This window comes from Oncorhynchus gorbuscha, unplaced genomic scaffold, assembly GCF_021184085.1.
Source record: "Oncorhynchus gorbuscha isolate QuinsamMale2020 ecotype Even-year unplaced genomic scaffold, OgorEven_v1.0 Un_scaffold_1825, whole genome shotgun sequence".
NCBI classification, from domain to species: domain Eukaryota; kingdom Metazoa; phylum Chordata; class Actinopteri; order Salmoniformes; family Salmonidae; genus Oncorhynchus; species Oncorhynchus gorbuscha.
The window spans coordinates 22,978-49,607 of NW_025746498.1; the positions used below are offsets into that span (position 1 = coordinate 22,978).

A 26,630-nucleotide genomic window follows, 5' to 3' on the forward strand; every position below is an offset into this window, starting at 1 on the left:
CTAGACCAGTGTACACAGTCATAGCGTCTGTCAACAACAAGGTTCCTTGGTTTTCTGTTTCAGATGCATATCTTAATTTGATCCTCCTGTTGTTGCATGAATTTTACTGCAGAGCAAGAAATGCAGCCATGAAGTTTATTCAACGTTTAAAAAGCTTTGTATAATTTGAATATACATAACATGTCACATTTCCTGTTGCTGAGGGAATATTGTTGTGTTGTGAGAAACTGCTGCATCTGTTGTTACACAAGTACGTACCTAACGACAATATATTCTTTCCCATACCAGGAGTCAAACCCGGGCCACCTGGGTGAAAACCAGGAATCCTAACCGCTAGACCATATGGGAAGACAAATACTTAAAAAACACATCACAGACAAATCTTTAAATGTTGACATTATGCCTGTTTGATTTAAAAGCATCACAGTCAAATCTTTTTGACATTAATACAGTATCATTCCCAGCTTGTTTCAGTCAATTAAACAAAGTATTGAGCCAGCCAGGAGTCGAACCTAGAATCTTCTGATCCGTAGTCAGACATGTTATCCATTGCGCCACTGGCCCAACATCTAAGCTGAAGTCAGGTCACAGCTAGACCAGTGTACACAGTCATAGCGTCTGTCAACAACAAGGTTCCTTGGTTTTCTGTTTCAGATGCATATCTTAATTTGATCCTCCTGTTGTTGCATGAATTTTACTGCAGAGCAAGAAATGCAGCCATGAAGTGTATTCAACGTTTAAAAAGCCTTGTATAATTTGAATCTACATGACATGTCACATTTCCTGTTGCTGAGGGAATATTGTTTGTTGTGAAACTGCTGCATCTGTTGTTACACAAGTGCGTACCTAACGACAAGTTATTCTTTCTTATACCGGGAGTTGAACCTAGGCCACCTGGGTGAAAACCAGGAATCCTATTCAACGTTTAAAAACCATTGTATAATTTGAATCTACATAACAAGTCACATTCCTGTTGCTGAGGGAATATTGTTGTGTTGTGAGAAACTGCTGCATCTGTTGTTACACAAGTACGTACCTAACGACAATATATTCTTTCCCATAAATGTTGAAACCTGGCCACCTGGGTGAAAACCAGGAATCCTAACCGCTAGACCATATGGGAAGAAACATTTAAAATACACATCACAGTCAAATCTTTAAATGTTGACATTATGCCTGTATACAGTATCATTCCCAGCTTGATTTCAGTCAATTAAACAAAGTATTGAGCCAGCCAGGAGTCGTACCTAGAATCTTCTGATCCGTAGTCAGACATGTTATCCATTGCGACACTGGCCCAACGTCTAAGCTGAAGTCAGGTCACAGCTAGACCAGTGTACACAGTCATAGCGTCTGTCAAAAACAAGGTTCCTTGGTTTTCTGTTTCAGATGCATATCTTAATTTGATCCTCCTGTTGTTGCATGAATTTTACTGCAGAGCAAGAAATGCAGCCATGAAGCGTATTCAACGTTTAAAAAGCCTTGTATAATTTGAATATACATGACATGTCACATTTCCTGTTGCTGAGGGAATATTGTTTTGTGAAATGCATCTGTTGTTACACAAGTGTACCTAAGACAAGTTATTCTTTCTTATACCGGGAGTTGAAAGGCCACCTGGGTGAAAACCAGGAATCCTATTCAACGTTTAAAAACCCTTGTATAATTTGAATCTACATAACAAGTCACATTTCCTGTTGCTGAGGGAATATTGTTGTGTTGTGAGAAACTGCTGCATCTGTTGTTACACAAGTGGGTACCTAACGAAAATATATTCTTTCCCATACCGGGAGTTGAACCCGGCCACCTGGGTGAAAACCAGGAATCCTAACCGCTAGACCATATGGGAAGACACATACTTAAAATACACATCACAGACAAATCTTTAAATGTTGACATCATGCCTGTTGGATTTAAAAGCTACATCTTTTTTTTTCTCAGAGATGTTGGGGAATGTCCAGATGAAATCCGTCTAAAATGTGTTTGAAGTGAGAACAGCCAGAAGCACTGAAAGGTATACAGTATCATTCCCAGCTTGATTTCAGTCAATTAAACAAAGTATTGAGCCAGCCAGGAGTCGAACCTAGAATCTTCTGATCCGTAGTCAGACACGTTATCCATTGCGCCACTGGCCCCACGTCTAAGCTGAAGTCAGGTCACAGCTAGACCAGTGTACACAGTCATAGCGTCTGTCAACAACAAGTTTCCTTGGTTTTCTGTTTCAGATGCATATCTTAATTTGATCCTCCTGTTGTTGCATGAATTTTACTGCAGAGAAAGAAATCCAGCCATGAAGTGTATTCAACGTTTAAAAAGCTTTGTATAATTTGAATCTACATAACATGTCACATTTCCTGTTGCTGAGGGAATATTGTTGTGTTGTGTGAAACTGCTGCATCTGTTGTTACACAAGTGGGTACCTAACGAAAATATATTCTTTCCCATACCGGGAGTTGAACCCGGGCCACCTGGGTGAAAACCAGGAATCCTAACCGCTAGACCATATGGGAAGACACATACTTAAAATACACATCACAGACAAATCTTTAAATGTTGACATTATGCCTGTTGGATTTAAAAGCTACATCTTTTTTTCTCAGAGATGTTGGGGAATGTCCAGATGAAATCCGTCTAAAATGTGTTTGAAGTGAGAACAGCCAGAAGCACTGAAAGGTATACAGTATCATTCCCAGCTTGATTTCAGTCAATTAAACAAAGTATTGAGCCAGCCAGGAGTCGAACCTAGAATCTTCTGATCCGTAGTCAGACACGTTATCCATTGCGCCACTGGCCCCACGTCTAAGCTGAAGTCAGGTCACAGCTAGACCAGTGTACACAGTCATAGCGTCTGTCAACAACAAGGTTCCTTGGTTTTCTGTTTCAGATGCATATCTTAATTTGATCCTCCTGTTGTTGCATGAATTTTACTGCAGAGCAAGAAATGCAGCCATGAAGTGTATTCAACGTTTAAAAAGCCTTGTATAATTTGAATCTACATAACATGTCACATTTCCTGTTGCTGAGGGAATATTGTTGTGTTGTGAGAAACTGCTGCATCTGTTGTTACACAAGTGGGTACCTAACGAAAATATATTCTTTCCCATACCGGGAGTTGAACCCGGGCCACCTGGGTGAAAACCAGGAATCCTAACCGCTAGACCATATGGGAAGACACATACTTAAAATACACATCACAGACAAATCTTTAAATGTTGACATTATGCCTGTTGCTGAGGGAATTGATTTAAAAAACTAGCTACATCTTTTTTTCAGAGATGACAAATCTTTAAATGTTGATATTATGCCTGTTGGATTCAAAAACTACATCTTTTTTCTCAGAGATGTTGGGGAATGTCCAGATGAAATCTGTCTAAAATGTGTTTGAAGTGAGAACAGCCAGAAGCACTGAAAGGTATACAGTATCATTCCCAGCTTGATTTCAGTCAATTAAATAAAGTATTGAGCCAGCCAGGAGTCGAACCTAGAATCTTCTGATCCGTAGTCAGACACGTTATCCATTGCGCCACTGGCCCCACGTCTAAGCTGAAGTCAGGTCACAGCTAGACCAGTGTACACAGTCATGGCGTCTGTCAACAACAAGGTTCCTTGGTTTTCTGTTTCAGATGCATATCTTAATTTGATCCTCCTGTTGTTGCATGAATTTTACTGCAGAGCAAGAAATGCAGCCATGAAGTGTATTCAACGTTTAAAAAGCCTTGTATAATTTGAATCTACATAACAAGTCACATTTCCTGTTGCTGAGGGAATATTGTTGTGTTGTGAGAAACTGCTGCATCTGTTGTTACACAAGTGGGTACCTAACGAAAATATATTCTTTCCCATACCGGGAGTTGAACCCGGGCCACCTGGGTGAAAACCAGGAATCCTAACCGCTAGACCATATGGGAAGACACATACTTAAAATACACATCACAGACAAATCTTTAAATGTTGACATTATGCCTGTTGGATTTAAAAGCTACATCTTTTTTTCTCAGAGATGTTGGGGAATGTCCAGATGAAATCCGTCTAAAATGTGTTTGAAGTGAGAACAGCCAGAAGCACTGAAAGGTTTACAGTATCATTCCCAGCTTGATTTCAGTCAATTAAATAAAGTAATGAGCCAGCCAGGAGTTGAACCTAGAATCTTCTGATCCGTAGTCAGACACGTTATCCATTGCGCCACTGGCCCCACGTCTAAGCTGAAGTCAGGTCACAGCTAGACCAGTGTACACAGTCATAGCGTCTGTCAACAACAAGGTTCCTTGGTTTTCTGTTTCAGATGCATATCTTAATTTGATCCTCCTGTTGTTGCATGAATTTTACTGCAGAGCAAGAAATGCAGCCATGAAGTGTATTCAACGTTTAAAAAGCCTTATATAATTTGAATCTACATAACAAGTCACATTTCCTGTTGCTGAGGGAATATTGTTGTGTTGTGAGAAACTGCTGCATCTGTTGTTACACAAGTGGGTACCTAACGAAAATATATTCTTTCCCATACCGGGAGTTGAACCCGGGCCACCTGGGTGAAAACCAGGAATCCTAACCGCTAGACCATATGGGAAGACACATACTTAAAATACACATCACAGACAAATCTTTAAATGTTGATATTATGCCTGTTGGATTCAAAAACTACATCTTTTTTTCTCAGAGATGTTGGGGAATGTCCAGATGAAATCTGTCTAAAATGTGTTTGAAGTGAGAACAGCCAGAAGCACTGAAAGGTATACAGTATCATTCCCAGCTTGATTTCAGTCAATTAAATAAAGTATTGAGCCAGCCAGGAGTCGAACCTAGAATCTTCTGATCCGTAGTCAGACACGTTATCCATTGCGCCACTGGCCCCACGTCTAAGCTGAAGTCAGGTCACAGCTAGACCAGTGTACACAGTCATGGCGTCTGTCAACAACAAGGTTCCTTGGTTTTCTGTTTCAGATGCATATCTTAATTTGATCCTCCTGTTGTTGCATGAATTTTACTGCAGAGCAAGAAATGCAGCCATGAAGTGTATTCAACGTTTAAAAAGCCTTGTATAATTTGAATCTACATAACATGTCACATTTCCTGTTGCTGAGGGAATATTGTTGTGTTGTGAGAAACTGCTGCATCTGTTGTTACACAAGTGGTACCTAACGACAAGATATTCTTTCCCATACCGGGAGTTGAACCCAGGCCACCTGGGTGAAAACCAGGAATCCTAACTGCTAGACCATATGGGAAGACACATACTTAAAATACACATCACAGACCATTAAATTTAAAATTGCAGCCATGAAGTGTATTGTTTTAAAAACATTATATAATATGAATCTACATAACATGTCACATTTCCTGTTGCTGAGTGAATATTGTTGTGTTGTGTGAAAGTACTGCATCTGTTGTTACACAAGTGCGTACCTAATGACAAGTTATTCTTATACCGGGAGTTGAACCCAGGCCACCTGGGTGAAAACCAGGAATCCTAACCGCTAGACCATATGGGAAGACACATACTTAAAATACACATCACAGACAAATCTTTAAATGTTGACATTATGCCTGTTGGATTCAAAAACTACATCTTTTTTCTCAGAGATGTTGGGGAATGTCCAGATGAAATCTGTCTAAAATGTGTTTGAAGTGAGAACAGCCAGAAGCACTGAAAGGTATACAGTATCATTCCCAGCTTGATTTCAGTCAATTAAATAAAGTATTGAGCCAGCCAGGAGTCGAACCTAGAATCTTCTGATCCGTAGTCAGACACGTTATCCATTGCGCCACTGGCCCCACGTCTAAGCTGAAGTCAGGTCACAGCTAGACCAGTGTACACAGTCATGGCGTCTGTCAACAACAAGGTTCCTTGGTTTTCTGTTTCAGATGCATATCTTAATTTGATCCTCCTGTTGTTGCATGAATTTTACTGCAGAGCAAGAAATGCAGCCATGAAGTGTATTCAACGTTTAAAAAGCCTTGTATAATTTGAATCTACATAACAAGTCACATTTCCTGTTGCTGAGGGAATATTGTTGTGTTGTGAGAAACTGCTGCATCTGTTGTTACACAAGTGGGTACCTAAAGAAAATATATTCTTTCCCATACCGGGAGTTGAACCCGGGCCACCTGGGTGAAAACCAGGAATCCTAACCGCTAGACCATATGGGAAGACACATACTTAAAATACACATCACAGACAAATCTTTAAATGTTGACATTATGCCTGTTGGATTTAAAAGCTACATCTTTTTTTCTCAGAGATGTTGGGGAATGTCCAGATGAAATCTGTCTAAAATGTGTTTAAAGTGAGAACAGCCAGAAGCACTGAAAGGTATACAGTATCATTCCCAGCTTGATTTCAGTCAATTAAATAAAGTATTGAGCCAGCCAGGAGTCGAACCTAGAATCTTCTGATTTGTAGTCAGACACGTTATCCATTGCGCCACTGGCCCCACGTCTAAGCTGAAGTCAGGTCACAGCTAGACCAGTGTACACAGTCATAGCGTCTGTCAACAACAAGGTTCCTTGGTTTTCTGTTTCAGATGCATATCTTAATTTGATCCTCCTGTTGTTGCATGAATTTTACTGCAGAGCAAGAAATGCAGCCATGAAGTGTATTCAACGTTTAAAAAGCCTTGTATAATTTGAATCTACATAACATGTCACATTTCCTGAGCGAATATTGTTGTGTTGTGAGAAACTGCTGCATCTGTTGTTACACAAGTGCGTACCTAACGACAAGATATTCTTTCCCATACCGGGAGTTGAACCCAGGCAACCTGGGTGAAAACCAGGAATCCTAACTGCTAGACCATATGGGAAGACACATACTTAAAATACACATCACAGACAAATCTTTAAATGTTGACATTATGCCTGTTGGATTTAAAAGCATCTGTTGTTACACAAGTGGATACCCTACGAAAATATATTCTTTCCCATACCGGGAGTTGAACCCAGGCCACCTGGGTGAAAACCAGGAATCCTAACCGCTAGACCATATGGGAAGACACATACTTAAAATACACATCACAGACAAATCTTTAAATGTTGACATCATGCCTATTGGATTTAAAAGCTACATCTTTTTTCTCAGAGATGTTGGGGAATGTCCAGATGAAATCCGTCTAAAATGTGTTTGAAGTGAGAACAGCCAGAAGCACTGAAAGGTATACAGTATCATTCCCAGCTTGATTTCAGTCAATTAAACAAAGTATTGAGCCAGCCAGGAGTCAAACCTAGAATCTTCTGATCCATAGTCAGACACGTTATCCATTGCGCCACTGGCCCCACATCTAAGCTGAAGTCAGGTCACAGCTAGACCAGTGTACACAGTCATAGTGTCTGTCAACAACAAGGTTCCTTGGTTTTCTGTTTCAGATGCATATCTTAATTTGATCCTCCTGTTGTTGCATGAATTTTACTGCAGAGCAAGAAATGCAGCCATGAAGTGTATTCAACGTTTAAAATGCCATGTATAATTTGAATCTACATAACAAGTCACATTTCCTGTTGCTGAGGGAATATTGTTGTGTTGTGAGAAACTGCTGCATCTGTTGTTACACAAGTGGGTACCTAACGAAAATATATTCTTTCCCATACCGGGAGTTGAACCGGGCCACCTGGGTGAAAACCAGGAATCCTAACCGCTAGACCATATGGGAAGACACATACTTAAAATACACATCACAGACAAATCTTTAAATGTTGACATCATGCCTGTTGGATTTAAAAGCTACATTTTTTTCTCAGAGATGTTGGGGAATGTCCAGATGAAATCCGTCTAAAATGTGTTTGAAGTGAGAACAGCCAGAAGCACTGAAAGGTATACAGTATCATTCCCAGCTTGATTTCAGTCAATTAAAAAGTATTGAGCCAGCCAGGAGTCGAACCTAGAATCTTCTGATCCGTAGTCAGACACGTTATCCATTGTGCCACTGGCCCCACGTCTAAGCTGAAGTCAGGTCACAGCTAGACCAGTGTACACAGTCATAGCGTCTGTCAAAACAAGGTTCCTTGGTTTTCTGTTTCAGATGCATATCTTAATTTGATCCTCCTGTTGTTGCATGAATTTTACTGCAGAGCAAGAAATGCAGCCATGAAGTGTATTCAACGTTTAAAAAGCCTTGTATAATTTGAATCTACATAACAAGTCACATTTCCTGTTGCTGAGGGAATATTGTTGTGTTGTGAGAAACTGCTGCATCTGTTGTTACACAAGTGGGTACCTAACGAAAATATATTCTTTCCCATACCGGGAGTTGAACCCGGCCACCTGGGTGAAAACCAGGAATCCTAACCGCTAGACCATATGGGAAGACACATACTTAAAATACACATCACAGACAAATCTTTAAATGTTGACATTATGCCTGTTGGATTTAAAAGCTACATCTTTTTTTCTCAGAGATGTTGGGGAATGTCCAGATGAAATCCGTCTAAAATGTGTGAGTGAGAACAGCCAGAAGCACTGAAAGGTATACAGTATCATTCCCAGCTTGATTTCAGTCAATTAAATAAAGTATTGAGCCAGCCAGGAGTCGAACCTAGAATCTTCTGATCCGTAGTCAGACACGTTATCCATTTGCGCCACTGGCCCCACGTCTAAGCTGAAGTCAGGTCACAGCTAGACCAGTGTACACAGTCATGGCGTCTGTCAACAACAAGGTTCCTTGGTTTTCTGTTTCAGATGCATATCTTAATTTGATCCTCCTGTTGTTGCATGAATTTTACTGCAGAGCAAGAAATGCAGCCATGAAGTGTATTCAACGTTTAAAAAGCTTTGTATAATTTGAATCTACATAACAAGTCACATTTCCTGTTGCTGAGGGAATATTGTTGTGTTGTGAGAAACTGCTGCATCTGTTGTTACACAAGTGGGTACCTAACGAAAATATATTCTTTCCCATACCGGGAGTTGAACCCGGGCCACCTGGGTGAAAACCAGGAATCCTAACGCTAGACCATAGACCTAGACCATATGGGAAGACACATACTTAAAATACACATCACAGACAAATCTTTAAATGTTGACATCATGCCTATTGGATTTAAAAACTACATCTTTTTTTTCTCAGAGATGTTGGGGAATGTCCAGATGAAATCTGTCTAAAATGTGTTTGAAGTGAGAACAGCCAGAAGCACTGAAAGGTATACAGTATCATTCCCAGCTTGATTTCAGTCAATTAAACAAAGTATTGAGCCAGCCAGGAGTCGAACCTAGAATCTTCTGATCCGTAGTCAGACACGTTATCCATTGTGCCACTGGCCCCACGTCTAAGCTGAAGTCAGGTCACAGCTAGACCAGTGTACACAGTCATAGCGTCTGTCAAAAAGAAGGTTCCTTGGTTTTCTGTTTCAGATGCATATCTTAATTTGATCCTCCTGTTGTTGCATGAATTTTACTGCAGAGCAAGAAATGCAGCCATGAAGTGTATTCGTTTAAAAAGCCTTGTATAATTTGAATCTACATAACATGTCACATTTCCTGTTGCTGAGGGAATATTGTTGTGTTGTGAGAAACTGCTGCATCTGTTGTTACACAATCTGATATTGTTTCCACATAGGGAGTTGAACCCAACACCTGGGTGAAAACAAGGAATCCTTCTTTCCCTTAAAATACCATCACAGACAAAATTTAAATCAGAGCAAGAAATGCAGCCATGAAGTGTATTCAACGTTTAAAAACATTATATAATTTGAATCTACATAACATGTCACATTTCCTGTTGCTGAGGAATATTGTTGTGTTGTGTGAAAACTGCATCTGTTGTTACACAAGTGGGTACCTAATGACAATTATTCTTTCCCATACCGGGAGTTGAACCCAGGCCACCTGGGTGAAAACCAGGAATCCTAACCGCTAGACCATATGGGAAGACACATACTTAAAATACACATCACAGACAAATCTTTAAATGTTGACATTCATGCCTGTTGGATTCAAAAACTACATCTTTTTTTTCTCAGAGATGTTGGGGAATGTCCAGATGAAATCTGTCTAAAATGTGTTTGAAGTGAGAACAGCCAGAAGCACTGAAAGGTATACAGTATCATTCCCAGCTTGATTTCAGTAAATTAAACAAAGTATTGAGCCAGCCAGGAGTCAAACCTAGAATCTTCTGATCCGTAGTCAGACACGTTATCCATTGCGCCACAGGACCCACGTCTAAGCTGAAGTCAGGTCACAGCTAGACCAGTGTACACAGTCATAGCGTCTGTCAACAACAAGGTTCCTTGGTTTTCTGTTTCAGATGCATATCTTAATTTGATCCTCCTGTTGTTGCATGAATTTTACTGCAGAGCAAGAAATGCAGCCATGAAGTGTATTCAACGTTTAAAAAGCCTTGTATAATTTGAATCTACATAACAAGTCACATTTCCTGTTGCTGAGGGAATATTGTTGTGTTGTGAGAAACTGCTGCATCTGTTGTTACACAAGTGGGTACCTAACGAAAATATATTCTTTCCCATACCGGGAGTTGAACCGGGCCACCTGGGTGAAAACCAGGAATCCTAACCGCTAGACCATATGGGAAGACACATACTTAAAATACACATCACAGACAAATCTTTAAATGTTGACATTATGCCTGTTGGATTTAAAAGCTACATCTTTTTTTTCTCAGAGATGTTGGGGAATGTCCAGATGAAATCCGTCTAAAATGTGTTTGAAGTGAGAACAGCCAGAAGCACTGAAAGGTATACAGTATCATTCCCAGCTTGATTTAAGTCAATTAAACAAAGTATTGAGCCAGCCAGGAGTCGAACCTAGAATCTTCTGATCCGTAGTCAGACACGTTATCCATTGCGCCACTGGCCCCACGTCTAAGCTGAAGTCAGGTCACAGCTAGACCAGTGTACACAGTCACAGCGTCTGTCAAAACAAGGTTCCTTGGTTTTCTGTTTCAGATGCATATATCTTAATTTGATCCTCCTGTTGTTGCATGAATTTTACTGCAGAGCAAGAAATGCAGCCATGAAGTGTATTCAACGTTTAAAAAGCCTTGTATAATTTGAATCTACATAACAAGTCACATTTCCTGTTGCTGAGGGAATATTGTTGTGTTGTGAGAAACTGCTGCATCTGTTGTTACACAAGTGGGTACCTAAAGAAAATATATTCTTTCCCATACCGGGAGTTGAACCCGGGCCACCTGGGTGAAAACCAGGAATCCTAACCGCTAGACCATATGGGAAGACACATACTTAAAATACACATCACAGACAAATCTTTAAATGTTGACATTATGCCTGTTGGATTTAAAAGCTACATCTTTTTTCTCAGAGATGTTGGGGAATGTCCAGATGAAATCCATCTAAAATGTGTTTGAAGTGAGAACAGCCAGAAGCACTGAAAGGTATACAGTATCATTCCCAGCTTGATTTCAGTCAATTAAATAAAGTATTGAGCCAGCCAGGAGTCGAACCTAGAATCTTCTGATCCGTAGTCAGACACGTTATCCATTGCGCCACTGGCCCCACGTCTAAGCTGAAGTCAGGTCACAGCTAGACCAGTGTACACAGTCATAGCGTCTGTCAACAACAAGGTTCCTTGGTTTTCTGTTTCAGATGCATATCTTAATTTGATCCTCCTGTTGTTGCATGAATTTTACTGCAGAGCAAGAAATGCAGCCATGAAGTGTATTCAACGTTTAAAAAGCCTTGTATAATTTGAATCTACATAACAAGTCACATTTCCTGTTGCTGAGGGAATATTGTTGTGTTGTGAGAAACTGCTGCATCTGTTGTTACACAAGTGGGTACCTAACGAAAAGATATTCTTTCCCATACCGGGAGTTGAACCCAGGCCACCTGGGTGAAAACGAGGAATCCTAACCGCTAGACCATATGGGAAGACACATACTTAAAATACACATCACAGACAAATCTTTAAATGTTGACATTATGCCTGTTGGATTCAAAAACTGCATCTTTCTTCTCAGAGATGTTGGGGAATGTCCAGATGAAATCCGTCTAAAATGTGTTTGAAGTGAGAACAGCCAGAAGCACTGAAAGGTATACAGTATCATTCCCAGCTTGATTTCAGTCAATTAAATAAAGTATTGAGCCAGCCAGGAGTCGAACCTAGAATCTTCTGATCCGTAGTCAGACACGTTATCCATTGCGCCACTGGCCCCACGTCTAAGCTGAAGTCAGGTCACAGCTAGACCAGTGTACACAGTCATAGCGTCTGTCAACAACAAGGTTCCTTGGTTTTCTGTTTCAGATGCATATCTTAATTTGATCCTCCTGTTGTTGCATGAATTTTACTGCAGAGCAAGAAATGCAGCCATGAAGTGTATTCAACGTTTAAAAAGCCTTGTATAATTTGAATCTACATAACAAGTCACATTTCCTGTTGCTGAGGGAATATTGTTGTGTTGTGAGAAACTGCTGCATCTGTTGTTACACAAGTGGGTACCTAACGAAAAGATATTCTTTCCCATACCGGGAGTTGAACCCAGGCCACCTGGGTGAAAACCAGGAATCCTAACCGCTAGACCATATGGGAAGACACATACTTAAAATACACATCACAGACAAATCTTTAAATGTTGACATTATGCCTGTTGGATTCAAAAACTACATCTTTTTTCTCAGAGATGTTGGGGAATGTCCAGATGAAATCCATCTAAAATGTGTTTGAAGTGAGAACAGCCAGAAGCACTGAAAGGTATACAGTATCATTCCCAGCTTGATTTCAGTCAATTAAATAAAGTATTGAGCCAGCCAGGAGTCAAAACTAGAATCTTCTGATCCGTAGTCAGACACGTTATCCATTGCGCCACTGGCCCCACGTCTAAGCTGAAGTCAGGTCACAGCTAGACCAGTGTACACAGTCATGGCGTCTGTCAACAACAAGGTTCCTTGGTTTTCTGTTTCAGATGCATATCTTAATTTGATCCTCCTGTTGTTGCATGAATTTTACTGCAGAGCAAGAAATGCAGCCATGAAGTGTATTCAACGTTTAAAAAGCCTTATATAATTTGAATCTACATAACATGTCACATTTCCTGTTGCTGAGGGAATATTGTTGTGTTGTGAGAAACTGCTGCATCTGTTGTTACACAAGTGGGTACCTAACAAAAATATATTCTTTCCCATACCGGGAGTTGAACCCAGGCCACCTGGGTGAAAACCAGGAATCCTAACCGCTAGACCATATGGGAAGACACATACTTAAAATACACATCACAGACAAATCTTTAAATGTTGACATTATGCCTGTTTGATTTAAAAGCTACATCTTTTTTTAATACAGTATCATTCCCTGCTTGATTTCAGTCAATTAAACAAAGTATTGAGCCAGCCAGGAGTCAAACCTAGAATCTTCTGATCCGTAGTCAGACACGTTATCCATTGCGCCACTGGCCCCACGTCTAAGCTGAAGTCAGGTCACAGCTAGACCAGTGTACACAGTCATGGCGTCTGTCAACAACAAGGTTCCTTGGTTTTCTGTTTCAGATGCATATCTTAATTTGATCCTCCTGTTGTTGCATGAATTTTACTGCAGAGCAAGAAATGCAGCCATGAAGTGTATTCAACGTTTAAAAAGCTTTGTATAATTTGAATCTACATAACATGTCACATTTCCTGTTGCTGAGGGAATATTGTTGTGTTGTGTGAAACTGCTGCATCTGTTGTTACACAAGTGGGTACCTAACGAAAAGATATTCTTTCCCATACCGGGAGTTGAACCCGGGCCACCTGGGTGAAAACCAGGAATCCTAACCGCTAGACCATATGGGAAGACACATACTTAAAATACACATCACAGACAAATCTTTAAATGTTGACATCATGCCTGTTGGATTTAAAAGCTACATCTTTTTTTCTCAGAGATGTTGGGGAATGTCCAGATGAAATCCGTCTAAAATGTGTTTGAAGTGAGAACAGCCAGAAGCACTGAAAGGTATACAGTATCATTCCCAGCTTGATTTCAGTCAATTAAATAAAGTATTGAGCCAGCCAGGAGTCGAACCTAGAATCTTCTGATCCGTAGTCAGACACGTTATCCATTGCGCCACTGGCCCCACGTCTAAGCTGAAGTCAGGTCACAGCTAGACCAGTGTACACAGTCATGGCGTCTGTCAACAACAAGGTTCCTTGGTTTTCTGTTTCAGATGCATATCTTAATTTGATCCTCCTGTTGTTGCATGAATTTTACTGCAGAGCAAGAAATGCAGCCATGAAGTGTATTCAACGTTTAAAAAGCCTTGTATAATTTGAATCTACATAACATGTCACATTTCCTGTTGCTGAGGGAATATTGTTGTGTTGTGAGAAACTGCTGCATCTGTTGTTACACAAGTGGTACCTAACGACAAGATATTCTTTCCCATACCGGGAGTTGAACCCTGGCCACCTGGGTGAAAACCAGGAATCCTAACCGCTAGACCATATGGGAAGACACATACTTAAAATACACATCACAGACAAATCTTTAAATGTTGACATCATGCCTGTTGGATTTAAAAGCTACATCTTTTTTTCTCAGAGATGTTGGGGAATGTCCAGATGAAATCCGTCTAAAATGTGTTTGAAGTGAGAACAGCCAGAAGCACTGAAAGGTATACAGTATCATTCCCAGCTTGATTTCAGTCAATTAAATAAAGTATTGAGCCAGCCAGGAGTCGAACCTAGAATCTTCTGATCCGTAGTCAGACACGTTATCCATTGCGCCACTGGCCCCACGTCTAAGCTGAAGTCAGGTCACAGCTAGACCAGTGTACACAGTCATAGCGTCTGTCAACAACAAGGTTCCTTGGTTTTCTGTTTCAGATGCATATCTTAATTTGATCCTCCTGTGTTGCATGAATTTTACTGCAGAGCAAGAAATGCAGCCATGAAGTGTATTCAACGTTTAAAAAGCTTTGTATAATTTGAATCTACATAACATGTCACATTTCCTGTTGCTGAGGGAATATTGTTGTGTTGTGAGAAACTGCTGCATCTGTTGTTACACAAGTGGGTACCTAACGAAAATATATTCTTTCCCATACCGGGAGTTGAACCCGGGCCACCTGGGTGAAAACCAGGAATCCTAACCGCTAGACCATATGGGAAGACACATACTTAAAATACACATCACAGACAAATCTTTAAATGTTGACATTATGCCTGTTGGATTTGATCTTTTTTTTCTCAGAGATGTTGGGGAATGCAGATGAAACATAAAAATGTGTTTTTAATACAGTATCATTCCCAGCTTGATTTCAGTCAATTAAACAAAGTATTGAGCCAGCCAGGAGTCGAACCTAGAATCTTCTGATCCGTAGTCAGACACGTTATCCATTGCGCCACTGGCCCCACGTCTAAGCTGAAGTCAGGTCACAGCTAGACCAGTGTGTACACAGTCATAGCGTCTGTCAACAACAAGGTTCCTTGGTTTTCTGTTTCAGATGCATATCTTAATTTGATCCTCCTGTTGTTGCATGAATTTTACTGCAGAGCAAGAAATGCAGCCATGAAGTGTATTCAACGTTTAAAAAGCCTTGTATAATTTGAATCTACATAACATGTCACATTTCCTGTTGCTGAGGGAATATTGTTGTGTTGTGAGAAACTGCTGCATCTGTTGTTACACAAGTGGGTACCTAACGACAAAAATATATTCTTTCCCATACCGGGAGTTGAACCCGGGCCACCTGGGTGAAAACCAGGAATCCTAACCGCTAGACCATATGGGAAGACACATACTTAAAATACACATCACAGACAAATCTTTAAATGTTGACATTATGCCTGTTGGATTTAAAAGCTACATATTTTTTTCTCAGAGATGTTGGGGAATGTCCAGATGAAATCCGTCTAAAATGTGTTTGAAGTGAGAACAGCCAGAAGCACTGAAAAGGTATACAGTATCATTCCCAGCTTGATTTCAGTCAATTAAATAAAGTATTGAGCCAGCCAGGAGTCGAACCTAGAATCTTCTGATCCGTAGTCAGACACGTTATCCATTGCGCCACTGGCCCCACGTCTAAGCTGAAGTCAGGTCACAGCTAGACCAGTGTACACAGTCATAGCGTCTGTCAACAACAAGGTTCCTTGGTTTTCTGTTTCAGATTCATATTTTAATTTGATCCTCCTGTTGTTGCATGAATTTTACTGCAGAGCAAGAAATGCAGCCATGAAGTGTATTCAACGTTTAAAAAGCTTTGAATAATTTGAATCTACATAACAAGTCACATTTCCTGTTGCTGAGGGAATATTGTTGTGTTGTGAGAAACTGCTGCATCTGTTGTTACACAAGTGGGTACCTAACGAAAATATATTCTTTCCCATACCGGGAGTTGAACCCGGGCCACCTGGGTGAAAACCAGGAATCCTAACCGCTAGACCATATGGGAAGACACATACTTAAAAATTCACATCACAGACAAATCTTTAAATGTTGACATTATGCCTGTTGGATTTAAAAGCTACATCTTTTTTTTCTCAGAGATGTTGGGGAATGTCCAGATGAAATCCGTCTAAAGTGTGTTTGAAGTGAGAACAGCCAGAAGCACTGAAAGGTATACAGTATCATTCCCTGCTTGATTTCAGTCAATTAAACAAAGTATTGAGCCAGCCAGGAGTCGAACCTAGAATCTTCTGATCCGTAGTCAGACACGTTATCCATTCAAATCAAATCAAATCAAATTTTATTTGTCACATACACATGGTTAGCAGATGTTAATGCGAGTGTAGCGAAATGCTTGTGCTTCTAGTTCCGACAATGCAGTGATAACCAACAAGTAATCTAACTAACAATTCCAAAACTACTGTCTTATACACAGTGTAAGGGGATAAGGAACATGTACATAAGGATATATGAATGAGTGATGGTACAGAGCAGCATACAGTAGATGGTAGATGGTATCGAGTACAGTATATACATATGAGATGAGTGTGTAGACAAAGTAAACAAAGTGGCATAGTTAAAGTGGCTAGTGATACATGTGTTACATAAGGATGCAGTCGATGATGTAGAGTACAGTATATACATATGCATATGAGATGAATAATGTAGGGTAAGTAACATTATATAAGGTAGCATTGTTTAAAGTGGCTAGTGATATATTTACATCATTTCCCATCAATTCCCATTATTAAAATGGCTGGAGTTGGGTCAGTGTCAATGACAGTGTGTTGGCAGCAGCCACTCAATGTTAGTGGTGGCTGTTTAACAGTCTGATGGCCTTGAGATAGAAGCTGTTTTTCAGTCTCTCGGTCCCAGCTTTGATGCACCTGTACTGACCTCGCCTTCTGGATGATAGCGGGGTGAACAGGCAGTGGTTCGGGTGGTTGATGTCCTTGATGATCTTTATGGCCTTCCTGTAACAACGGGTGGTGTAGGTGTCCTGGAGGGCAGGTAGTTTGCCCCCGGTGATGCATTGTGCAGTCCTCACTACCCTCTGGAGAGCCTTACGGTTGAGGGCGGAGCAGTTGCCGTACCAGGCGGTGATACAGCCCGCCAGGATGCTCTCGATTGTGCATCTGTAGAAGTTTGTGAGTGCTTTTGGTGACAAGCCGAATTTCTTCAGCCTCCTGAGGTTGAATAGGCGCTGCTGCGCCTTCTTCACGACGCTGTCAGTGTGAGTGGACCAATTCAGTTTGTCTGTGATGTGTATGCCGAGGAACTTAAAACTAGCTACCCTCTCCACTACTGTTCCATCGATGTGGATAGGGGGTGTTCCCTCTGCTGTTTCCTGAAGTCCACAATCATCTCCTTAGTTTTGTTGACGTTGAGTGTGAGGTTATTTTCCTGACACCACACTCCGAGGGCCCTCACCTCCTCCCTGTAGGCCGTCTCGTCGTTGTTGGTAATCAAGCCTACCACTGTTGTGTCGTCCGCAAACTTGATGATTGAGTTGGAGGCGTGCGTGGCCACGCAGTCGTGGGTGAACAGGGAGTACAGGAGAGGGCTCAGAACGCACCCTTGTGGGGCCCCCGTGTTGAGGATCAGCGGGGAGGAGATGTTGTTGCCTACCCTCACTGGCACCACGTCTAAGCTGAAGTCAGGTCACAGCTAGACAAATGTACACAGTCAGCGTCTGTCAACAACAAGGTTCCTTGGTTTTCTGTTTCAGATGCATATCTTAATTTGATCCTCCTGTTGTTGCATGAATTTTACTGCAGAGCAAGAAATGCAGCCATGAAGTGTATTCAACGTTTAAAAAGCCTTGTATAATTTGAATCTACATAACATGTCACATTTCCTGTTGCTGAGGGAATATTGTTGTGTTGTGAGAAACTGCTGCATCTGTTGTTACACAAGTGGTACCTAACGACAAGATATTCTTTCCCATACCGGGAGTTGAACCCAGGCCACCTGGGTGAAAACCAGGAATCCTAACCGCTAGACCATATGGGAAGACACATACTTAAAAATTCACATCACAGACAAATCTTTAAATGTTGACATTATGCCTGTTGGATTTAAAAGCTACATCTTTTTTTTCTCAGAGATGTTGGGGAATGTCCAGATGAAATCCGTCTAAAGTGTGTTTGAAGTGAGAACAGCCAGAAGCACTGAAAGGTATACAGTATCATTCCCTGCTTGATTTCAGTCAATTAAACAAAGTATTGAGCCAGCCAGGAGTCGAACCTAGAATCTTCTGATCCGTAGTCAGACACGTTATCCATTCAAATCAAATCAAATCAAATTTTATTTGTCACATACACATGGTTAGCAGATGTTAAGAGTGTAGCGAAATGCTTGTGCTTCTAGTTCCGACAATGCAGTGATAACCAACAAGTAATCTAACTAACAATTCCAAAACTACTGTCTTATACACAGTGTAAGGGGATAAGGAACATGTACATAAGGATATATGAATGAGTGATGGTACAGAGCAGCATACAGTAGATGGTATCGAGTACAGTATATACATATGAGATGAGTGTGTAGACAAAGTAAACAAAGTGGCATAGTTAAAGTGGCTAGTGATACATGTGTTACATAAGGATGCAGTCGATGATGTAGAGTACAGTATATACATATGCATATGAGATGAATAATGTAGGGTAAGTAACATTATATAAGGTAGCATTGTTTAGTGGCTAGTGATATATTTACATCATTTCCCATCAATTCCCATTATTAAAATGGCTGGAGTTGGGTCAGTGTCAATGACAGTGTGTTGGCAGCAGCCACTCAATGTTAGTGGTGGCTGTTTAACAGTCTGATGGCCTTGAGATAGAAGCTGTTTTTCAGTCTCTCGGTCCCAGCTTTGATGCACCTGTACTGACCTCGCCTTCTGGATGATAGCGGGGTGAACAGGCAGTGGTTCGGGTGGTTGATGTCCTTGATGATCTTTATGGCCTTCCTGTAACAACGGGTGGTGTAGGTGTCCTGGAGGGCAGGTAGTTTGCCCCCGGTGATGCATTGTGCAGTCCTCACTACCCTCTGGAGAGCCTTACGGTTGAGGGCGGAGCAGTTGCCGTACCAGGCGGTGATACAGCCCGCCAGGATGCTCTCGATTGTGCATCTGTAGAAGTTTGTGAGTGCTTTTGGTGACAAGCCGAATTTCTTCAGCCTCCTGAGGTTGAATAGGCGCTGCTGCGCCTTCTTCACGACGCTGTCAGTGTGAGTGGACCAATTCAGTTTGTCTGTGATGTGTATGCCGAGGAACTTAAAACTAGCTACCCTCTCCACTACTGTTCCATCGATGTGGATAGGGGTGTTCCCTCTGCTGTTTCCTGAAGTCCACAATCATCTCCTTAGTTTTGTTGACGTTGAGTGTGAGGTTATTTTCCTGACACCACACTCCGAGGGCCCTCACCTCCTCCCTGTAGGCCGTCTTCGTTGTTGGTAATCAAGCCTACCACTGTTGTAAATCCGCAAACTTGATGATTGAGTTGGAGCGTGCGTGGCCACGCAGTCGTGGGTGAACAGGGAGTACAGGAGAGGGCTCAGAACGCACCCTTGTGGGGCCCATCGTGTTGAGGATCAGCGGGGAGGAGATGTTGTTGCCTACCCTCACTGGCACCACGTCTAAGCTGAAGTCAGGTCACAGCTAGACAAATGTACACAGTCATAGCGTCTGTCAACAAACAAGGTTCCTTGGTTTTCTGTTTCAGATGCATATCTTAATTTGATCCTCCTGTTGTTAAAATACACATCACAGACAAATCTTTAAATGTTGACATGAATGCCTGTTGGATTTAAAAGCTACATTTTTTTTCAGAGATGTTGGGGAATGTCCAGATGAAATCCGTCTAAAATGTGTTTGAAGTGAGAACAGCCAGAAGCACTGAAAGGTACACAGTATCATTCCCAGCTTGATTTCAGTCAATTTCCCATAGTATTGAGCCAGCCAGGAGTGAAAACCTAGAATCTTCTGATCCGTAGTCAGACCTTTATCCATTGCGGACTGACCACACGTCTAAAAGTACACAGGTCACAGACAGATCCAGTGTGACATCATGCTGTCTGTCAACAAAAAGGTTCCTTGGTTTTCTGTTTCAGATGCATATCTTAATTTGAAATCCTCCTGTTGTTTGAATGAGAACTGCCAGAGCAAGAAATGCAGCCATGAAGTCATTCAACGTTGAAAAAGTCAATTGTATAATTTGAAGCCAGGAGTCAAACCTTGAATCTTCTGATCCGTAGTCAGACACGTTATCCATTGCGCCACTGGCCCCACGTCTAAGCTGAAGTCAGGTCACAGCTAGACCAGTGTACACAGTCATAGCGTCTGTCAACAACAAGGTTCCTTGGTTTTCTGTTTCAGATGCATATCTTAATTTGATCCTCCTGTTGTTGCATGAATTTTACTGCAGAGCAAGAAATGCAGCCATGAAGTGTATTCAACGTTTAAAAAGCTTTGTATAATTTGAATCTACATAACATGTCACTGAGGGAATATTGTTGTGTTGTGAGAAACTGCTGCATCTGTTGTTACACAAGTGGGTACCTAACGAAAATATATTCTTTCCCATACCGGGAGTTGAACCCGGGCCACCTGGGTGAAAACCAGGAATCCTAACCGCTAGACCATATGGGAAGACACATACTTAAAATACACATCACAGACAAATCTTTAAATGTTGACATCATGCCTGTTGGATTTAAAAGCTACATCTTTTTTTCTCAGAGATGTTGGGGAATGTCCAGATGAAATCCGTCTAAAATGTGTTTGAAGTGAGAACAGCCAGAAGCACTGAAAGGTATACAGTATCATTCCCAGCTTGATTTCAGTCAATTAAACAAAGTATTGAGCCAGCCAGGAGTCGAACCTAGAATCTTCTGATCCGTAGTCAGACACGTTATCCATTGCGCCACTGGCCCCATGTCTAAGCTTAAGTCAGGTCACAGCTAGACCAGTGTACACAGTCATAGCGTCTGTCAACAACAAGGTTCCTTGGTTTTCTGTTTCAGATGCATATCTTAATTTGATCCTCCTGTTGTTGCATGAATTTTACTGCAGAGCAAGAAATGCAGCCATGAAGTGTATTCAACGTTTAAAAAGCCTTGTATAATTTGAATCTACATAACAAGTCACATTTCCTGTTGCTGAGGGAATATTGTTGTGTTGTGAGAAACTGCTGCATCTGTTGTTACACAAGTGGGTACCTAACGAAAAGATATTCTTTCCCATACCGGGAGTTGAACCCAGGCCACCTGGGTGAAAACGAGGAATCCTAACCGCTAGACCATATGGGAAGACACATACTTAAAATACACATCACAGACAAATCTTTAAATGTTGACATTATGCCTGTTTGATTTCAGAAAGCAGATGACATCTGTCTAAAATTTTTTAATACAGTATCATTCCCTGCTTGATTTCAGTCAATTAAACAAAGTATTGAGCCAGCCAGGAGTCGAACCTAGAATCTTCTGATCCGTAGTCAGACACGTTATCCATTGCGCCACTGGCCCCACGTCTAAGCTGAAGTCAGGTCACAGCTAGACCAGTGTACACAGTCATAGCGTCTGTCAAAAACAAGGTTCCTTGGTTTTCTGTTTCAGATGCATATCTTAATTTGATCCTCCTGTTGTTGCATGAATTTTACTGCAGAGCAAGAAATGCAGCCATGAAGTTTATTCAACGTTTAAAAAGCTTTGTATAATTTGAATCTACATAACATGTTACATTTCCTGTTGCTGAGGGAATATTGTTGTGTTGTGTGAAACTGCTGCATCTGTTGTTACACAAGTGCGTACCTAACGACAAGATATTCTTTCTCATACCGTGAGTTGAACCTGGGCCACCTGGGTGAAAACCAGGAATCCTAACCGCTAGACCATATGGGTAGACACATACTTAAAATACACATCACAGACAAATCTTTAAATGTTGACATTATGCCTGTTGGATTCAAAAACTACATCTTTTTTTCTCAGAGATGTTGGGGAATGTCCAGATGAAATCTGTCTAAAATGTGTTTGAAGTGAGAACAGCCAGAAGCACTGAAAGGTATAGTATCAGTATCATTCCCAGCTTGATTTCAGTCAATTAAACAAAGTATTGAGCCAGCCAGGAGTCGAACCTAGAATCTTCTGATCCGTAGTCAGACACGTTATCCATTGCGCCACTGGCCCCACGTCTAAGCTGAAGTCAGGTCACAGCTAGACCAGTGTACACAGTCATAGCGTCTGTCAACAACAAGGTTCCTTGGTTTTCTGTTTCAGATGCATATCTTAATTTGATCCTCCTGTTGTTGCATGAATTTTACTGCAGAGCAAGAAATGCAGCCATGAAGTTTATTCAACGTTTAAAAAGCTTTGTATAATTTGAATCTACATAACATGTTACATTTCCTGTTGCTGAGGGGATATTGTTGTGTTGTGTGAAACTGCTGCATCTGTTGTTACACAAGTGGGTACCTAACGAAAATATATTCTTTCCCATACCGGGAGTTGAACCCAGGCCACCTGGGTGAAAACCAGGAATCCTAACCGCTAGACCATATGGGAAGACACATACTTAAAATACACATCACAGACAAATCTTTAAATGTTGACATCATGCCTGTTGGATTTAAAAGCTACATCTTTTTTTCTCAGAGATGTTGGGGAATGTCCAGATGAAATCCGTCTAAAATGTGTTTGAAGTGAGAACAGCCAGAAGCACTGAAAGGTATACAGTATCATTCCCAGCTTGATTTCAGTCAATTAAACAAAGTATTGAGCCAGCCAGGAGTCGAACCTAGAATCTTCTGATCCGTAGTCAGACACGTTATCCATTGCGCCACTGGCCCCACGTCTAAGCTGAAGTCAGGTCACAGCTAGACCAGTGTACACAGTCATAGCGTCTGTCAACAACAAGGTTCCTTGGTTTTCTGTTTCAGATGCATATCTTAATTTGATCCTCCTGTTGTTGCATGAATTTTACTGCAGAGCAAGAAATGCAGCCATGAAGTGTATTCAACGTTTAAAAAGCCTTGTATAATTTGAATCTACATAACATGTCACATTTCCTGTTGCTGAGGGAATATTGTTGTGTTGTGAGAAACTGCTGCATCTGTTGTTACACAAGTGGGTACCTAACGAAAATATATTCTTTCCCATACCGGGAGTTGAACCAGGGCCACCTGGGTGAAAACCAGGAATCCTAACCGTTTAAAGACCATATGTATAATTTGAATCTACATAGACATGTAACATTTCCTGTTGCTGAGGGAATACTGTTGTGTTTGAGAAACTGCTGCATCTTTTGTTACACAAGTGAGTACCTAACGACAAGATATTCTTTCCCATAATGCTTGGAGTGAACAAAGGCCACCTGGGTGAAAACCATGAATCCTAACCACTAGACCATATGGGAAGACACATAATTAAAATACACATCACAGACAAATCTTTAAATGTTGACATTATGCCTGTTGGATTCAAAAGCTACATTTTTTTCTTTCAGATGAATGTCCAGATGAAATCTGTCTAAAATGTGTTTGAAGTGAGAACAGCCAGAAGCACTGAAAGGTATACAGTATCATTCCCAGCTTGATTTCAGTCAATTAAATAAAGTATTGAGCCAGCCAGGAGTCGAACCTAGAATCTTCTGATCCGTAGTCAGACACGTTATCCATAGCACCATACATCTAAGCTTAAGTCAGGTCACAGCTAGACCAGTGTACACAGTCATAGTGTCTGTCAACAACAAGGTTCCTTGGTTTTCTGTTTCAGATGCATATCTTAATTTGATCCTCCTGTTGTTGCATGAATTTTACTGCAGAGCAAGAAATCCAGCCATGAAGTTTATTCAACGTTTAAAAAGCTTTGTATATACATAACATGTCACATTTCCTGAGAGAATATTGTTTTGTTGTGTGAAACTGCTGCATCTGTTGTTACACAAGTGGGTACCTAACGATAAGATGATCTTTCCCATACCGGGAGTTGAACCCTGGCCACCTGGGTGAAAACCAGGAATCCTAACCGCTAGACCATATGGGAAAACACATACTTACTCCTTGTTTTTCGGTTTCAGATGCATGTCTTAATTTGATCCTCATGTTGTTGCATGAATTTTACTGCAGAGCAAGAAATGCAGCCATGAAGTGTATTCAACGTTTAAAAACCCTTGTATAATTTGAATCTACATAACATGTCACATTTCCTGTTGCTGAGGGAATATTGTTGTGTTGTGAGAAACTGCTGCATCTGTTGTTACACAAGTGGGTACCTAACGAAAATATATTCTTTCCCATACCGGGAGTTGAAACCGGGCCACCTGGGTGAAAACCAGGAATCCTAACCGCTAGACCATATGGGAAGCCACATACTTAAAATACACATCACAGACAAATCTTTAAATGTTGACATTATGCCTGTTGGATTTAAAAGCTACATCTTTTTTTCTCAGAGATGTTGGGGAATGTCCAGATGAAATCTGTCTAAAATGTGTTTGAAGTGAGAACAGCCAGAAGCACTGAAAGGTATACAGTATCATTCCCAGCTTGATTTCAGTAAATTAAACAAAGTATTGAGCCAGCCAGGAGTCGAACCTAGAATCTTCTGATCCGTAGTCAGACACGTTATCCATTGCGCCACTGGCCCACGTCTAAGCTGAAGTCAGGTCACAGCTAGACCAGTGTACACAGTCATAGCGTCTGTCAACAACAAGGTTCCTTGGTTTTCTGTTTCAGATGCATATCTTAATTTGATCCTCCTGTTGTTGCATGAATTTTACTGCAGAGCAAGAAATGCAGCCATGAAGTGTATTCAACGTTTAAAAAGCCTTGTATAATTTGAATCTACATAACATGTCACATTTCCTGTTGCTGAGGGAATATTGTTGTGTTGTGAGAAACTGCTGCATCTGTTGTTACACAAGTGGGTACCTAACGAAAATATATTCTTTCCCATACCGGGAGTTGAACCCGGGCCACCTGGGTGAAAACCAGGAATCCTAACCGCTAGACCATATGGGAAGACACATACTTAAAATACACATCACAGACAAATCTTTAAATGTTGACATTATGCCTGTTGGATTTAAAAGCTACATCTTTTTTCTCAGAGATGTTGGGGAATGTCCAGATGAAATCCGTCTAAAATGTGTTTGAAGTGAGAACAGCCAGAAGCACTGAAAGGTATACAGTATCATTCCCAGCTTGATTTCAGTCAATTAAATAAAGTATTGAGCCAGCCAGGAGTCGAACCTAGAATCTTCTGATCCGTAGTCAGACACGTTATCCATTGCGCCACTGGCCCCACGTCTAAGCTGAAGTCAGGTCACAGCTAGACCAGTGTACACAGTCATAGCGTCTGTCAACAACAAGGTTCCTTGGTTTTCTGTTTCAGATGCATATCTTAATTTGATCCTCCTGTTGTTGCATGAATTTTACTGCAGAGCAAGAAATGCAGCCATGAAGTGTATTCAACGTTTAAAAAGCCTTGTATAATTTTGAATCTACATAACATGTCACATTTCCTGTTGCTGAGGGAATATTGTTGTGTTGTGAGAAACTGCTGCATCTGTTGTTACACAAGTGGGTACCTAACGAAAATATATTCTTTCCCATACCGGGAGTTGAACCCGGGCCACCTGGGTGAAAACCAGGAATCCTAACCGCTAGACCATATGGGAAGACACATACTTAAAATACACATCACAGACAAATCTTTAAATGTTGACATTATGCCTGTTGGATTTAAAAGCTACATCATTTTTTTTCTCAGAGATGTTGGGGAATGTCCAGATGAAATCCGTCTAAAATGTGTTTGAAGTGAGAACAGCCAGAAGCACTGAAAGGTATACAGTATCATTCCCAGCTTGATTTCAGTCAATTAAATAAAGTATTGAGCCAGCCAGGAGTCGAACCTAGAATCTTCTGATCCGTAGTCAGACACGTTATCCATTGCGCCACTGGCCCCACGTCTAAGCTGAAGTCAGGTCACAGCTAGACCAGTGTACACAGTGTACACAGTCATAGCGTCTGTCAACAACAAGGTTCCTTGGTTTTCTGTTTCAGATGCATATCTTAATTTGATCCTCCTGTTGTTGCATGAATTTTACTGCAGAGCAAGAAATGCAGCCATGAAGTGTATTCAACGTTTAAAAAGCCTTGTATAATTTGAATCTACATAACATGTCACATTTCCTGTTGCTGAGGGAATATTGTTGTGTTGTGAGAAACTGCTGCATCTGTTGTTACACAAGTGGGTACCTAACGAAAATATATTCTTTCCCATACCGGGAGTTGAACCCGGGCCA

At 41.0% G+C, this 26,630-nt stretch overlaps 15 non-coding genes across 15 annotated transcripts; all 15 read right to left on the minus strand.

Annotated features, from left to right (window-relative positions):
* Nucleotides 1-2,438: 2,438 nt before the first annotated feature.
* On the minus strand, nucleotides 2,439-2,510 carry trnae-uuc. Its single transcript has one exon. It is a non-coding gene; the product is annotated as a tRNA-Glu (tRNA).
* Nucleotides 2,511-3,097: 587 nt separating this feature from the next.
* On the minus strand, nucleotides 3,098-3,169 carry trnae-uuc. The gene has a single exon. It is a non-coding gene; the product is annotated as a tRNA-Glu (tRNA).
* A 667-nt stretch (nucleotides 3,170-3,836) lies between these two features.
* Nucleotides 3,837-3,908, minus strand: trnae-uuc. Its single transcript has one exon. It is a non-coding gene; the product is annotated as a tRNA-Glu (tRNA).
* Nucleotides 3,909-4,495: 587 nt separating this feature from the next.
* trnae-uuc lies at nucleotides 4,496-4,567 on the minus strand. The gene has a single exon. It is a non-coding gene; the product is annotated as a tRNA-Glu (tRNA).
* Nucleotides 4,568-6,075: 1,508 nt separating this feature from the next.
* Nucleotides 6,076-6,147, minus strand: trnae-uuc. The gene has a single exon. It is a non-coding gene; the product is annotated as a tRNA-Glu (tRNA).
* A 211-nt stretch (nucleotides 6,148-6,358) lies between these two features.
* On the minus strand, nucleotides 6,359-6,431 carry trnac-aca. The gene has a single exon. It is a non-coding gene; the product is annotated as a tRNA-Cys (tRNA).
* A 765-nt stretch (nucleotides 6,432-7,196) lies between these two features.
* Nucleotides 7,197-7,269, minus strand: trnah-aug. The gene has a single exon. It is a non-coding gene; the product is annotated as a tRNA-His (tRNA).
* Nucleotides 7,270-11,105: 3,836 nt separating this feature from the next.
* trnae-uuc lies at nucleotides 11,106-11,177 on the minus strand. The gene has a single exon. It is a non-coding gene; the product is annotated as a tRNA-Glu (tRNA).
* Nucleotides 11,178-13,659: 2,482 nt separating this feature from the next.
* On the minus strand, nucleotides 13,660-13,731 carry trnae-uuc. The gene has a single exon. It is a non-coding gene; the product is annotated as a tRNA-Glu (tRNA).
* Nucleotides 13,732-14,975: 1,244 nt separating this feature from the next.
* trnae-uuc lies at nucleotides 14,976-15,047 on the minus strand. Its single transcript has one exon. It is a non-coding gene; the product is annotated as a tRNA-Glu (tRNA).
* A 552-nt stretch (nucleotides 15,048-15,599) lies between these two features.
* Nucleotides 15,600-15,671, minus strand: trnae-uuc. Its single transcript has one exon. It is a non-coding gene; the product is annotated as a tRNA-Glu (tRNA).
* A 588-nt stretch (nucleotides 15,672-16,259) lies between these two features.
* On the minus strand, nucleotides 16,260-16,331 carry trnae-uuc. Its single transcript has one exon. It is a non-coding gene; the product is annotated as a tRNA-Glu (tRNA).
* Nucleotides 16,332-20,900: 4,569 nt separating this feature from the next.
* On the minus strand, nucleotides 20,901-20,972 carry trnae-uuc. Its single transcript has one exon. It is a non-coding gene; the product is annotated as a tRNA-Glu (tRNA).
* Nucleotides 20,973-25,272: 4,300 nt separating this feature from the next.
* trnae-uuc lies at nucleotides 25,273-25,344 on the minus strand. Its single transcript has one exon. It is a non-coding gene; the product is annotated as a tRNA-Glu (tRNA).
* Nucleotides 25,345-25,931: 587 nt separating this feature from the next.
* On the minus strand, nucleotides 25,932-26,003 carry trnae-uuc. The gene has a single exon. It is a non-coding gene; the product is annotated as a tRNA-Glu (tRNA).
* Nucleotides 26,004-26,630: the final 627 nt, after the last annotated feature.